General features: G+C 36.0%; 1 long non-coding RNA gene across 2 annotated transcripts in view; it reads left to right on the top strand.

Annotated features, from left to right (window-relative positions):
* Positions 1-16,420, top strand: part of LOC134536699 (uncharacterized) — a 45,347-nt gene extending 28,927 nt beyond the window's left edge. For both annotated transcript variants that reach the window (XR_010075844.1, XR_010075845.1), the window contains exons 2-3: positions 13,041-15,150; positions 15,823-16,420. This is a non-coding gene — a long non-coding RNA (uncharacterized LOC134536699). The remainder of the gene's footprint in view (positions 1-13,040; positions 15,151-15,822) is intronic.
* Positions 16,421-16,624: the final 204 nt, after the last annotated feature.

The raw sequence follows: 16,624 nt of genomic DNA, 5'->3' as shown, positions 1-16,624 counted from the left end.
GTTAAATAGTGACTGAACTTGCAAAGTGTTTTTGGTTTTTTTATCGATATTGGCACTTCTATCTGCCTGATGTACCTAACTCAAATGTCTATTGATATAGTATGCTCACTAATGTACCTATCTGTTTTTTTTATTTTTAATTTTTGATAAAATCGTAATCTTTTAATGTATGAAAACACTAGTTACTAATTGTTTTCGAAAAAAGAATGTCCATATGTTGATTACATCTGTTATTAGTGTCAACTGGGAATTTATGTGCATTTTCATAGCTGTTAGGTGCACTAATATAAATATTATATCTTGTATTAATGTACTTTTTAATATTAAAATTTCATTAGTTTTATTATTGAAAGAGACGGTGCACGCACTGCGCACTGAGCATACTTTGATGTGGGACAATAAACAAAACGAATCGTAACAATTTCGCTCTGCGCCTCTCCTTCAACGCCTTCCCCTGCGCTTCCTCCCCTACATTATTTCCCTTCTTTATCCCTTATTCGTCGTGCCGCTCCCTGCCCTTTCACAAGCTCCGCCCAAGTGACCGTCATCTGCGATCGGGTTCTGCGCACGCGCACATTGGCCGTGGTGTTGTTCCAGGCGAATTCAAAAACTGATACTAAAATACTTGATACTTTTCAAGTGTACTCGTTTGCAGTACCTGATACGGGCGTGTATCAGTTACAAAATATCAGGTTTTTTCTTTTGGACCCACCTCTATCTGAGATTCGAATATAACTTATCCCCAGTCACATATCTTGATTTTCCCTAACTTATGGTACATATTTAAATTTTAACTTTATTAAAGATCGTTAGAAATTTAATTACAAGTATTAGCCATTCTATTTTGTTAGTGTTTGTCTTTTTTCAAGTTAAGTTTGTAAACAAATAAAGTTAATAAAGAAATAATATTTTAAATACAACATTCTTTATATTAAATTTACAAACAAGTCTTTTACAGCATATCTGATGTTGATATTAGGTTAGTTTATTTATATTAGATGAAATCGTATACCTAGCTGCAATAAAATTATGTAAATGTCTTAACGATGTGCATGAAAAATTTAGATGCAATTTATAAGTATTAAATGATATATAATTTTGGCCTTAGAACTTTCTCACGTAGGTTAATTTGTAAAATCATGTTTTCAGTAAATATGTAGCTCATTATTCTTAGTAGTTAAATATGTTAGAGATAAAAGAGATGTTCAACTCATACAGATGTCCATGTATTTCCTATTAATCTTTCTGGAATAAATAAACAGGTCCCTTGGTTAGTTGGTGTATAATGAAGAGCTGTAGCAAACCGTATGTATTCGGCACTGAGTAACGGGTGCGCCATCTAGTACCGAATAACGAAACGTTACACACGAATGCATTTCGTTACTCACATTTTTCGTAGTCTGAAACATTTCACTTGTAGTTCTACACTTTACCTATTAAATCAAATTAAATTTAGAATGACTTAAACACAAGTTTGGTTAAAAATACGGAAAAGTGAAAAAAATGCACCTTTCGCAGTTTGGTATGTAATGTATAAGTATGTTTTCTACAAATTACGAATGTTGCGAGGCCGCGACGTCATACTGTACGCGTACGCAATACGACTCAATTCGTTGCTCTAACATAACATTGCATGCTATGTAGTATCAGAAGTAATGAGTAACGTAACGATACGATAGTAACGAGTACTAATTGTTATAGTACCGAATACATACGGGTACACTTTTTTTCATTACTTTTACACCTCTACTTAAATTAATAAGTAAATTCTAGTCAATAATGTAAAAGAAAGAAGTAAATAATTTATTTTTTTAAACTCATATTTTTTATTTCGTGGAAAATCCCTGACTACTGTAAATCCCCTTTCTGTGGGAAACACCTATTCTATGGAAAGGAAATACCGATTAAATTTCTTACTTTGCGGCTTTTCCGTAAAGTAAAAATAACAAGACGAAAATACCATTTTCCAACACTTCAGACGTTTCTATATTTACCATGAAAACAGCGTTAATAAATTCTTACTAGTTTCTGAGAAATCCCAATTTTTTAGCTCACATTTCAATATCTGTGCATTGCAGTTGCCGTCACCATTAATTGTTTAGACGTGTTGGTTTGTTTGTTTTGAAGAACTTAAAATATTGTTAATGCGCGATTATATAAGGCTAGCTACATTAAAAATACTTTCAAATATTGTGGACGATTGGTTGGGCTAAAATTGCTACAATTAAAATTACTAAAATATTTCTTATGAGTTCTTAGGAATTAAAAATTTAAGATGTAGCAATACTAACCTAACCAACAGTTCACAATGTTTTAAAGTATTTTTTTACGTTGCTTACGTAAACTATGAATCGTTCTTTAGTATGATAAATGAAATTAAAAAAAAATTGGTTGTCTGTAAAGTCGGTTTACGGACAATAGTTTAATGTGACGTCATAACAAAACATTGATGAAATGATTGATCCAGAAGAAAATGAAATATCATATTCGGCTTGAGACTGAGCCGTATAGGTTTTTGCAACCAAACCATTTAGGCATTAAAAATATTATATTCTTTGAGGAAGAAATTTTTTTTTTATATTTTTCTATATTTTGTATGATAAAATCTACCTCTGCATACTTTTATGAATAAAATTGAATCATTTTTATTAAATTATCACTATTTTATATGGATACAAAGGAGTGAAATGATATCTACAATTTAATTAATAAATTTACTTTTATTTGCATTCATTAATTCAAATATACTTATTACTTTTGAAGATTCATGCGCGCCGTATTTATTTTTATAAGTACAAAAAAAATTTCAGCCACCGGGATTTGATCCGTCAACTTATCGATTGGTAGTCAGCGATGCTAATTGCACAGCCACGAGGCCATATTAGAAACAATTGTTTCAGATGTTATAAATTAATAATATTCCACGCACAATATTTGTTTGAATTTCTTTTAACTAGCATATTCTCTGTTGGACTCAAAATATTTACACGCTCGTGGGCTCATAACTATAATACAGTGTGTGATTTAGTTGATCAAATAATAACTCATGACAAATAATTACCAATGTCAAACTAAAGCGTGAAAAGTATCATACCAGTGACGCCAACCGCCGGTGCTCCCTCTGGTTCGCACAGGCCGTTATGTCACAACAAAACTTACTCTTAAGTGCATCGAACACGCCCGAGCGTGATGTCCGCCGAGTGAGTGAAAGTGCACCGCGACGAACACTAAGTTGATTACAGCGCCCGGCCGGGTGTGGCAATGCGCTAAATTAAATCAGTAATTATTCTTTTAAAACAAAAACAACCAGATTAATAACAATTAAAAGATAATTAATTCAAGTGAAATTATGTCCAATTGTTCAATAATCATGTATTGTCAAATATGTTATTTAAGTCCAAAACTGGTCGGAGCTGTTTTCCAGCGCTTCATGTGCCTTGGCGCGAGGTCGTGCGGCGCCCTCGAGTTCAGTTGCTGTTGGGAGCTCACAGGGGTCGGTCGCTCCGCGAACGCAGAGCCTGCAGATTTCGCGCCACATCCAAGTCATCGCAATAGTGTAAGTTCATTAAATCCTTTTTTCAGCTCTGCGCCCGACCCCGCTCAGTCGTACGTCATTTCGTGCGACTCATAACTTAACGTGTTTATTCCCAACAGGGAAATTTCTATTTACTACGTAATTTTCATGTCCTGAGCAGACGGACAAGGTAAATGAGTCTTACGCAGTTTTCAAGCTTCAAAGTCAGTTAATCATCATTTGTCATAGGCTCCTAGCCAGCCTCGTGTGTCGAGTTCTAACTCGTTAATCTACGTATTTACAATTTATCTTATTTAACTGTGTAATATCTAACTTGCAATCTAACCACGTAATAATTGTTTTAAGCTGTAATAAGTGACTATGACTTTTATGTTCTCATCTAGCCAGGCCTAAGTACATTTCGGGACATTAACGTTTTGTAACAGGTTAGATTGCAAATAACTTTAGAGCATTCAATTGTATGTGCTGTTTTACATGTGAACGTCATTGACTACATAAGCCATTGCAGCATAGTAGCTCCGCGATTATTTGCTGCATCCTTCAAGTCGATAACGGCCACAGTATAAGTCCGCACATACCGTTTTGCCATCTATCCTGGTCGCGCGCATCGTCTACGTATAGAGACTCGCGTGCAGCGACGGTCAGACAACAGACGCGGCCAGTTCTTGGACAAGCTTGTGTAACGGTTTTTAATAAAGTTACAGAGTCGTGTCAATCAGTTTACCATTTATTTATAAGGCGTCCTGGGTGGCCTGAACAGCCCGGGTAGTTTTCAAAACGCGATGCGCTCCTGCCTGCAGCCACGAGGCCGAATCCCCGTTTTTGCCCCCTGAGATCATTTTCAACTTAATAATTACTCGAAAACTTAAACAGGCAGCGGGAGTGGCGTCACCAGCAATAAATATTTAGTTACACAGCTAAAACAATACTTATACAACACTGTTTAAATATACTGATTTACATTAGTAATTAAAATAATACGTACTTGTAAGAACACCATTTCCTTGCGAATATAGTCCAGTGGTGCGGTGCACAACAATAACCTCAAACCCGCTATGTTGTCATCTGCCCCAAGCCGTGTGTGGCGACATGCGCAGGCGTGATCCATCCGGCACGACCCGCTGTCGCCCCCGGGCCCACATTTATGATATTTATATTTTTTTTAGCTGTTATTGATTTTACGAATTATTTCCATTTTAAAGAATCCTTTTAAATTTGGTAAAATCTTAGTTACTGTATTTTTGGTTTATTATTAAATTATTGTGATTATTTCCTTTTATTGTTATATTTTGGTTTGGTTTCGTTCTAGTTTTATTGCTATTCAATATATATTGATTGTGTTTCAATGACCGGCTACTGGGAGCGCGAGTTCGATTCACCGATGACGTCATCAGCGCTCGAGTGCCGGCGCTGCCGAGGTGAACTGTGGGCCGCGGGACTGTTTGTTTGGGAGTCGCCGCGACCGGACGTGTGGAGGGCCCACGTCGCGAGGCAAGCTTAACCGCTTTTTCGACTCTGCACCGGCCAGCCCTTGCCGGGGCCTACTGAGATGGACCCTTGCCTTGCCCGGAGGCATGTTCAGCGGCGATATATTTAAGATTTACGCTAAGGTAAAGAGGCGACACGTAGCATTGGATGTAGCGGTTATGGATGAAGAATATATTGTTCATAAGAAGCATAGCTTTGCAAATTGAACTTATCTACGAAGCACGTATTACAGTGGAAGCTTACTGATTAGACCCTCCCATTTGTTATAACGGGTCAAGCTACTTTGCTTGACTTTGATTAATGTTGAGTGCATCAAAACTTTTGTAGGAATTCACGTCATTACCTCAAGAGATTTATAATTTAAATTTGGTTTCCCTGCGTGTTTTGCCCTCGGAACTAAATATTTTCAGTGAAGGCCCCCGCGGTAGACTAAGTGACAGTTTTCACGGCACATTTGACTGAACTATATATATATGCTTTTTCTGAAGGTCACGGTTAACAGCTGTTCGACTCTAAGCAACAAGACGTGCAAGTATTGATGGACGTGCGCGAGTATAAATCCGGCTCCCAGTAGCACTTTTTTGGAACTTTCATAATTAATCCTTTTTTTTATATAGTATTTTGTCATTACTATTTTTTATGGTATTAGTATTTTCTGATTTTTATGATAGCTTTATATTTTCATTATATAATGTCAAAGTAGGTTTAGGTAAATGCCATGTACGATTGTTTAATAATTTTGTTTATGAGTCCTACGAAAGATGTTGCCGATATTAAAATTTTGGATAGCCTTAATCTGCGTTGTGTTTTTAATGAGCCAAAGTCTTGCTGTGTACGTTTGTCATTATTCTCCCTTTCATAGCTCGACCGCCCAGGTGCAACTTTTGGAGCGCAATACCTATTTCAGATTTTGCCTTTTTTTTGTCTTGATAGTTACCCAGGGTGAGTCGGGTACGGGACCCCCCTTCTTATTTGATCGGAAGGCGGGTTTCACCGCCTATCCCAGCAGCATGGCAGGGTGAAACCTGAGTAGTATGCCGCCACATGCCGGACGAGTTCTCTGTACCATCCGCAACATACCAGAGAGATGCCACGCATGCGTAAACAGGACACATCCGTAGTGGGACATCCGTAGTGGGACATCCGTAGTGGGACAATTTTCGTGCGTGCAGCCAGCGTTCATCAAATTATTAGACGTCACGTCAAAAAAATCTTATTTCAATGATATTTGGACAAACAACCAACAAACAGAAAATATTTTCGTACAACTGTAACATGCCGTTATATTAACTTCTTTTATTGTAAAACAATACTGTTGACTAAAGTTATCCAAAATAAAAAAACCTTGTAGGTAAACAAAAAATGGTGGCGGCAGCGCCAACACACAGATATTTAAATGTGAGTTAAAAACTGGGATTTCTCAGAAACTAGAAGAAATTTACAACCCTGTTTTTTTAGGGTAAATACAGGAACGTCTCTAGTGTTGTAAAATGGTATTTTCGTAATTTTATTTATACTTTACGGAAAAGCCACAACATAAAATACCCTTTCTGTGGTTAAGTCCCATTCAGATGTGAAGATTTGCTGGACTTCAGTTCTTTAATGTTATAACTTTTCTGGTTCAAAATGAGTGGCAGAAAACGGGTTGTTGTATGGCTTTCATTTGAACATGATTAGAACCCAAATCGCTAATGTAATAAAAAAACCTGGTTTAAACTAAAAAAAAAAAAAAAAAAAAAAAAAAAACACATTCTTTGGTTTTTTTCTCTCTATAAATGTAGTTTTTTTTCCCAACCTGGTCAAAGTCTGTATGTCTGTTAAAGACCACATTGTCAATGAGACTGAATACCAAAAAATGTCAGTTGGGGTATCTGGGCCATGATTTTACTTGTGCGTGTAGGTTATAACTTTGCACTTGCCTGAAAACCACCAATAAATAATATGTCGAAAATATTTGAATCGTTTATTGCAGAAACCACCTAAGCGACAAAAATTCCAAAAATGTTGTTTTGTTGGTACTGTTCACTTCGGAGGTAAATACATCGTTTAGTGCAGAAATAACCTATTTTCCATATCACCGATGCTATTTGGCAGCCTTGAAAAGAATCCGTTTATTTCAGAAAGAACCCAAGCGCCATCACATAGGTTCTTTCTGCGGTAGATTTTACTCGTGACGGTTGGCGGCCTTGACGACACGTGTCACGTGTTCCGTGGCTCGCTGTTTTGTTTGTAGTTTGTATCGAAGGTTACCGATATCCAAACAGTGAGTGGATAATATTATTTTTTGTGAGTTTTCGGTGAAAAATAAGGTGTAATTTTGTGGTTTATCATACATTATTATAGTTCTTAAGCCATGTCTGATAGTTCGGATGATGAACCTAATCCCAAGCGTAGGCGTGGAGTTGTGCACGAAGAAAAATACCAACGGAACATTATTCGGAATGCTAGGCTCAAAGGATTGCAGTACGTCTCGTACAAAGGAAAAGAAGTTCCCAGCAAAGCCCATATGAATGATGTAAACTGTAAGTGCCATTTGAAATGTTATTTGAAACTTACGGATGAAATAATACGAGAACAATGGGAAAGATTTTACTCTTTGGAAAGTAAAAACACCCAAGACACGTACCTCCAAGCTTTAATAGAGGTTATGCCTGTGAAACGTAGACGCAAAAACCGCAGCCCTAATGAAAATAATGAGCATGTACAAGAAAACACTGACGTGCCTACTGGTGACTTGGCAAACCGAAAATCCCATTCATACAAGTATAACTTGAAAGTAAATGGTGTTCTTACTCAAGTTTGTAGAGGTGTTTTCTTGAAAGTGTTTCAAATTTCTGACAATAGAGTTAAAAGAATAAATAAATGTTCTGTCCTTCACAAAAGCCCATTAGATATGAGGGGAAAATCTAGAAGTGGAAACGCACTTCCAGGTAACGTTTGTGTGAGAATACAGCAGCACATTGAGAAATTTGATGTCAAGGAAACCCATTATGGGGGAAAACCTAAAAAATATCTTGACGCTAGGCTTGATGTCGCAAAAATGCATGCAATGTTTATTTTAGACAACCCTGATCTAAAAAATAAAGTAAAGTATAGTTTCTACAACAAATACTACAAAGAGAACTTTGCCTACTGTTTTGGAAGGCCACAAGTTGATGCGTGTTCAACTTGCGAAAGACTGTCGGCCAAACTGAAAGACAAGGGTTTAAGTGGCAATGCTAAAAGAAATGTAGCTGCTGAAAAAATGGTACACTCAAGGCGAGCAAAGAAGTTTTACAAAGCTATGGATGAGGCAAGCAAAAACAAAAATGACGACACGGTCGCACTAGCCTTCGACTATATGCAAAACTTACCCTTGCCACACATACCTGTACAGGAGGTTTTTTATATGAGACAGCTCTGGGTAAATGTGTTTTCGTTACACGATTTGAAAACTAATGCTTCCAAACTGTATGTCTATCATGAGGGCGAAGCAAACAAAGGCCCAGACGAAGTATGTTCAATGCTACTGAACTATTTCAATGACATTCCAGTTAATGTGAAGCATCTGATACTGTTTTGTGATGGCCCATCAGGCCAAAATAAGAATCATACAGTTGTGCGTTTCTTACTAAACCTCTGTGACTCAGGACGGTTTGAAACAATAACTCACAACTTCCCTGTACGTGGCCACTCATTTTCCCCATGTGACAGAGATTTTGGAAGCATAAAGCGTCTCTTGAGAAAGACGGACAGGATTTATACTCCTGATGAATATGCAGAGCTCATGCTAAAAGCTTGTAAGTGTGGCCGATTTACTGTATATCACCTCACATCAGACGATGTTCTCAGTTTCAAAAAATGGTGGCCCAAATCATATAAGAAAATGACAAATTCGGACGAAACTTCAGGCAGGAACGTACCCAAAGAAAATAAGCAGCCATTCAAAGTGTCCAAGTACAAGCAGTTTCTCTACAACAAGGATACTCCAGGAAAATTGGTCGCAAGCGAATACATTGGAGGAATAGCAACATCTACCTTCACATTGCTAAAAACTGCCAACCCTCCGGAACTACCAACAGAGAAAGCTTATCCTTTGGGGAAGGTATGTTTACTTTTATTTTACCAAGGTCATTTTAAACGTTTATATTTTTACTTTTAGCTAAACATTTTTGTAGGACATACCTAACAAATTTTAAAATTTATCAGGTTTTGCACAGTGAGATTTTTGTTTTTAGGTCCCAATCAACCAAAAAAAGATTGATGATATTAAAAAGTTGATGGAGTACACTGTTGGATATGAAGCCTTCTACGACACCATCATCCAATGGCCAACAACTGACCACGAGTTGCCAGAAGACATGCCAGAAGCTGAATAGACCAGATCTGTAGCTTGTAGTCTACTTGTACGAGTATTTTCCGTTTAATGCCTAATAAAAACACTCTTGTTTATACTTAAGTGTGTCTGTTACTTACCTTTGATACCAAAACAGGTAAAAATTAATCGTTTGACTTAATTTCAATATTCATTTTTAAAAAATCACTTTGGATTACACTAATTTATTGCAGAAACCACCTAAGTGAAAAATTTTCAAAAATTTATAACTCAAAAACTTGAAGGAAAAAAAAAATTTAAAAAAATAGATTATTCCAATAGCATGTTCTTGATTTGGTAAAAAAAATATTTGAAGGCGACTAGACTTATACTTAAGCTGCAAAACAGTTTCTTTTAGTTTTCCGAAAGTAGAAAAAAGCGCGCTTAGGTGGTTTCTGAAATAAACTATTCATTTATTATTTATTGCTCATCATGCAGCCTTTAATTATTTATAACCAAATTCAAAGTTGAATTTAATTTTTAATTACATGAAAAAAACATTATGAAAAAACAGTGTGATGGACCCAGTTACCCCTAGAAATTGGTGCAACTAGACCAAAAGGGTCTTGGTTTCAAACAAACTAATTTTATATGAATTGGGGTGAGTAGGCCTGTAGGCAAACATGTAAACTCCAATAAAATATTTACATCTCGTTATTTGAAACTCAACATTGTTAGTTACGACAATGTAAGAACTCCTACAGAAGCATTGGTCTGAAATTATGTCAAATTTCGAAATAATAAAAAGTACTCATACATTTTAATCTATATAAGTAGCTAACCAAATCTTAATAAATGTTTGATAAGTCACTCAAGTCATCAGTAAAACTAATCATATCCCTAAATCTAGCAGAGCTGCTTGTAAGGGGCTTTGATAACTTTTTAACTACATCTCTTTTTGGAACATACGATTAGTCTGTTTTATTAAACTTCTTGGTTGGAAAATGACGTTTGAAATACAAGACGTCATATCCAGCGTCCAATTGGTTTGTCACTTTGCTATATACAACCGAACATTTTCTTTTGAATGCCTGTAAACTTTAACAACACAATATTCCCCCACTTGCATTGTTTTCACATCATGTCTATCTAGATCTTCATCAGAATAACACATAGAATCTCTAATTGTCGTCACTGTCACGTATAGATAAGTGATCACTTTCTACACTCGTCTCATCAACAGTATTATTATGTTCCTCCTTTTTAATGTTGTTTCTGACATCGGACTTAAAAAATGTTCACCTTTCCCATATTTTTCTTCTTCTTCTTTTGACGTGACAATGTCTAATAAATCGAAGAACTCCGGCTGCACGCATGAAAAAGTGTCCCACTACGGATGTCCCACTACGGATGTGACGTGTTTGCTCATTGTACGCATGCGTGGCATCTCTCTTCATGCTCCTTGTACGCATGCGCGGCATCTCTCTTCCACTCGATTGGAACAACCATCGATTTGACTTTTCAATCATATTTTCGTTGTTTGAATTATTAATATTATGTAATTTAACGATCGTCCACCGATTTTCAGCACAATTGGTACGGTTATTTAAAAGTAATGTTGAATATTCAAATATGTTTTGAACCAACAATGGAGTTTTACAGTTACACATAATAATTCAAATTACAACCGGGATCTTTTGCACAATGTTTTAAAAATATTGTAACACATTATAAATAAGTTTGGTGTATTTGGGATGCGTATTTGTTATCAAATCGTGTTATAAAAACGTTATAATATTATTCCCCTACCCTGAAAAAAAGTTTATAAATATGTATATATATCATTAGAAACTACTTATTTTCATGTATGGCCTCGTGGTCTTGCGGTCAGCATTGCAAACTTTCAATCCAAAGGATGTCGGTTTGAATCCTGGCAGGTGCAAAAATTTTTTTTGTACTTCTAAAAATAAATACGGCGCACGCAACATTTCAATAGTAATAAATATATTTGAATTAATGAATGAATGCAACTAAAAGTAAATTTATTAATGAAATTGTACATTTCATTTCACTCCTTTGTATCCATACAAAATAGTGATAATTCAATAAAAATGATTCAAATTAAAAAAAATTTCTTCCTCAAAGAATATAATATTTTTAATGCCTAAATGGTTTGGTTGCAGAAGCCTATTACGGCTCAGTCTCAGGCCGAATATGATATTTCCTTTTCTTCTGGATCAATACCGATTTTACAGACAACCAATTTTTTGCTGCCTGTTTGAATTTCTTCCTGTTCTTTTCCTCCAGTTTTTCTTTGTTTTCATTTTCTTTCATCAATAGATATTCTTTCTATGTAATAATTTCACATTTGGTCACAAGCTTTTTATCGGCAGTTTCAAGTTTTCTTATAGTAATGCTGAACAATAATGATGGTAATTAATTTTCTTGGGGTAACTGCTTAAGCTGATAATGTTTCAATTGTAGCATATGTAATAAGTACAATGTATGTAAGTTGAATTGTGAGCAGTTATTGATAAGAAAGATTGTGATGATGTTAGTCAAAAATTGTCTCTTTTGCTGGAATGCACTGTACTGCCAACTAAAGTTATATTTTTGTTTGTTCATTGTAGTACCTATGTACTAAGTATTCGGGAATTGTATTTATATTTGTTGGTTTACTAAAGATACTTAATGTATTTCATTTATTTAATTTCTGGTATGTAGCCACAGTAAATTAATGTTATTTTAGTACCTATAGTATCAGTTTAAAATAAATTTCAATCATATTCATAAATCATGGAAAAGTGTCAGCTGAAACACATTTTCAGTTAATCTGGGTCACATATAAATTTCTCGAACTTGTTACTGAGCTTGCATTCAAAAATTACCAAATTTGATATAAAAGAGTCAAAGCTGTGTTTGTCGGTCTAGACAGAAACATACATTTCCAACCATGGGTGGAGGTTGGGTGAGGAGGTAGGGGTGGGCAGACCCAATCTGGAATTGAAATGCTCCCCATTTTGGGGGCATGCTTAATCTTGCAAAATCGTATCCCTCGGTCAGATTTTGCACCCTCCTCCCACTTTGCCAAAATCCTACAGACTTGTGTACCTGTTTACAATAGTAAATTCCAAATTTTCATTCTAGTAGGAAAGTAGTACAACTTATAATCATCATGACAAAAGCAAAATAGGATCTTCATCCGTCTCTACTCTAAAGATTAGGGATAGTTACTTAACAAGCTTAAATTAATCAATTGCAGTACAAAATTTGCATTGGGTTTTCTTGAACCAAGCCTGATTATCCAAACACAGCAAAAGAGAAATCTTAGTTCAAAATTCCAAGAAAATTGACTGCTCAGCAGTTATGTTCATCAAGTGTGAGGGTTTACCCAGATTTTTCTTCGCCAAACTTGAAGAAGAAACTTACCGTAAGTTAAATACCTATTTCAAATTCTTAGATTACAGCCTAATTCTTAACACAAAATTTGTTCTTTCATAAGCCCAAGACAAGCTACATATCTTACATACCTAATGTAATTTTTTAAAAAAAAGCAGTGTTTTTAATTTGTGTATATTTTTATTGTAATATGGAGGAGATCTTATGCATATTCACTAGTTTATTAAACAATTTGTGTTACATTAGTTAAATTTTAATTATATTGTTGCGTTCTTGAATATTTTTGGTGTTGCTATCTTCAGATTTCTGTCCTTCTTGGTGCAGGCTGTGTGGGTTGCCACAGTTGCAGAGTGGTGCAACTCAGCGATGGGAGTGCGTGGCGGGCCGGGCGGTGGTTGTGCCGAGCGGTCCCCTCAGCTAGTCTGCACTCTACTGGAAGGTAGGAGGAGTGGCCGAGGGTTTTGAAGGAGGAGTTAGAGTGAGCTCAAGGCTCACTGTTAGTGCTAACAAGTCAGGGATGTAACTGTTAGATAGAGCTGGGCCGATGCCGATCCCCGATCGTAGTAATCGGCCGATTTGTTAATTTTGCCGATCATAATGATCGGCAAAACGTAGCCGATTATTTGAGCCGATCATTGGTCTCCTACTGCAAACTTATAACATTGAATAATTACCTATACCTAACAACTTTCCATGTTTGTTTACGGTACTTTTCGGGAAGAAAATTTGATTATTCATTGAAAAATAATAGGATTTAATAATTTAAAACTAACCACACACGAAAAAAAAAATACCAATAAAGTAAACAAATACCGTAAGTTTTATAAACATTGAACAGTTACATACCTAAGTATCAATTTCCACGTATATTTACGGTACTTTCGGTAAAATAATTTTCCATTATACTATTTGCAAAGTTATTTATCATTTACGAACCGAAAACTATGTATTTGTTTACCATTTACGGTTAATATTACCGGAATGGCGAATTGCGACTGTTGTTTAGGTTGGTTATGTGACGCCAGAGATTAGAGTGACGCGCGTCGCGCGACGGAATTAGTACGGATTAATGGCGCTAGTAGTCTCGTGGTTAGTAAACAACTACTCTTCGGGAATTCATCTATTTAGTTTTTTCTCGCTAAATATGGCCTATTGAAAGTTTTGTTTAGAGAAATTAATATTCTTATCCTGTTTAGCGGGAAATAGAGCTTAACTTTCTTTTGTATAAAAACCTGGTTGATGAAAAGTTTTGTTTCCCACAGTAGAACATCGTTAATCCGTGACGCGCTAATACGGGAATCGGATAATACGGGAATCGGATAATCCGGGACGATTTAAAAGTGCAGAAAAAAAAGAGAAGCAAAATTGTCAGCGCTTAAAATTAACGTCACGCGGGCCGGCGGCCGGCAAACACTGCAACGCTGTTTGTACCGACCCTTTGTGTCGCCCCCCTTTCAGCTGTCACATTTGTCACTCTTTAAACGTGAGGGGGATGTCCTGACTTCTGCTTCCCGTTTTCCGTTTGTTTGAATGTTGTTTCACGTGCTGCAGAGTTACTTTCCGCCCGCCAACGCACGGCAGGCGCCTGGCGAGTGACGTGTCTGTCTGGCATTCGGTTGATCGAAGGGGAGGAGGGGGGTGGGGAGCTACCCAAAATTTATGTGTACAAGGTCAGCACGATCTTATCTTTCTCTCTTCGGCTGTTGTAAATGACCGTGAACTAATGGCTAGGCAGTGCCGTATTTTTTTAAGCCGAGACAACAATTCGAAGGCGGCCCTTACCGTTAACCGATTATCCGGGTTTATTTATTTATTTATTTTTTTTTTACAGAATTTCAATTATCCGGGCATCGGCGGGTCCCAATGAACACGTATAATTGGGAGTTTACTATTTTTATCCATCTGCTGCGAAGGCGCAGTAAGCCTCGGGAGATGTTACGTCACATGACCTTGGCCTTAACCCAGCTGCACGCTGGTGTCTGAGAAGCTTGACAAGACCTTCCGGGCTTACCTGTATAATTGCTAGTCCGTGAAATTTATGATGTCGTGATTTTTAAGTAATCATGTCAATGAAAAGTAGTTTTGTCTGGGAATATTTCACCGTTTATAGTGATCAGTCAAAAGCAATGTGTAATCAGAGGTACTTGAAAGGCTCTAATCGGCTCAGAAGATCGGCAAGATCGGCAGCAGATGATCGGCATCGGCATGATCGGCAAAATAGGTGATCGGCCCAGCTCTACTGTTAGACTCACTCCTATGGGAGGAAATAAGTCCGCGTTTCATGATGTCAAGTTTTATACTGAATGGGCGGCCACCTGCCACCCAGGTATGTATTTCGTTTAGATTCACGGGGATGTGAACTGGCAAAACTAATCTACAATTGGTACAGGGGCTGGGAGGCCCCAGCCAGAACATATGAGGAGTTCCAGTTCATGTAAGTTGAAATTTTCATCTAAGACTCAGTCAATAACAACTTCATAATTAAGTATTTAGCTTTAAGTCTTTCTACGTGAATAGTTTAGCAATGTCTACTAATCACAACTGGTCCCATTATTCATAACATAATGAATGTTGACACCTGAAACCTGAACATACAAGACTGTTATGTTTTATAAAGCTTTATCTGTGTTAAAATAAATGTTAATTTTATAGAATTAGTTATCAGTTATTTAGATTAGTTATTTTATCTAAACCTTTGTGAATAGTAAGTAGTCATACCCTGGAACCTCCTGTAGAGGAGGGAAATAGTTCCCTAACATAATGTTAATGTCATCAATTCTCTCGCAGCTCTACCATAATAATGATTAAATTATTTTGTCTATGAGTTACGTCATTATTCCCCCAAAGAACGATACATACCATCTAGTCTTGTATATCAGGTTGTGGTTTTATTGTTTGATACTAAACTACCCCCTTACAATCATAATTCAAAACCACTTTGTTACAATATTCTTCCTTGTTAGGGATGAAAGTTGAAAGATTTTACATTTGTAATAACATGATACATTAGAAGAAACAATCTTATCTTAAAACTATCTTAGGAGATGCAATTACTGTAATATTAAATATTATTGTATATGTTTTATTTCATTTATCTTTGTCATAGGATCTCAATGATTGAGTGCTTACAGCTAAAGAAGACTATGCTGGTAATGAAAACACCTAACTCAGTCAGTGAGTTTAAACTTGATCATATAAATTATTCTTCCAGTCACAGTTTATAAATTCCTGTCATAAAACTATCATATTTTGAATTTTAAATGAAATTTATTTTTATTTCTTCATATAGTAAAACATAGTATAATAAATCTATAATAAACTAAAAATTAAAAATTCAATAATTAATCAACTGGTAAAATTTAATTTACGTACCTATTTATGACCCATACATTCAAAGTTCATACAAAACTGCTTACATTTATAATGACATAGGTATCAATTGTCTACAACATTAGACAAATCAGGCTATGCACAATCATAATTTATAGCAATTTTAGTTATAAATGTTTTGTCTATAATGATTTTTCAGTGTAATCGTGAAAAGCTGTAAGTAGGTATTGATGAGCATTGAAGTTCTGAAATGCTTATGCTGCACGTACTGAAATATTTGGTTAATTTTGTTTAAAATTAGTAACAAAAACTGTAGTATTATTTGAAATGTAAAATGATTGTATTCTGAGCCACATTAAAAATATAAAAACAAATATCAGATAATTCTATAATAGAAATATAGAATTAGAATAGTGGTATTAGGTGGCCTGTCACTCACTCACTCATTCAGCATCAGACAGTTCCCACCTGCCCTGCAGTTTAAAATATTTTCCTTATTTAGCTCTAACTGGTGTTTGTTTCTGTGGATCAAATGCCTGATAATGGATGGTAAGTTCGCCATAAGAGCCGATGTTATT

Source organism: Bacillus rossius, chromosome 11, assembly GCF_032445375.1.
Source record: "Bacillus rossius redtenbacheri isolate Brsri chromosome 11, Brsri_v3, whole genome shotgun sequence".
NCBI lineage: Eukaryota > Metazoa > Arthropoda > Insecta > Phasmatodea > Bacillidae > Bacillus > Bacillus rossius.
Note: the sequence above shows the minus strand (reverse complement) of the source record. Positions and strands in the feature narration are given on the sequence as shown.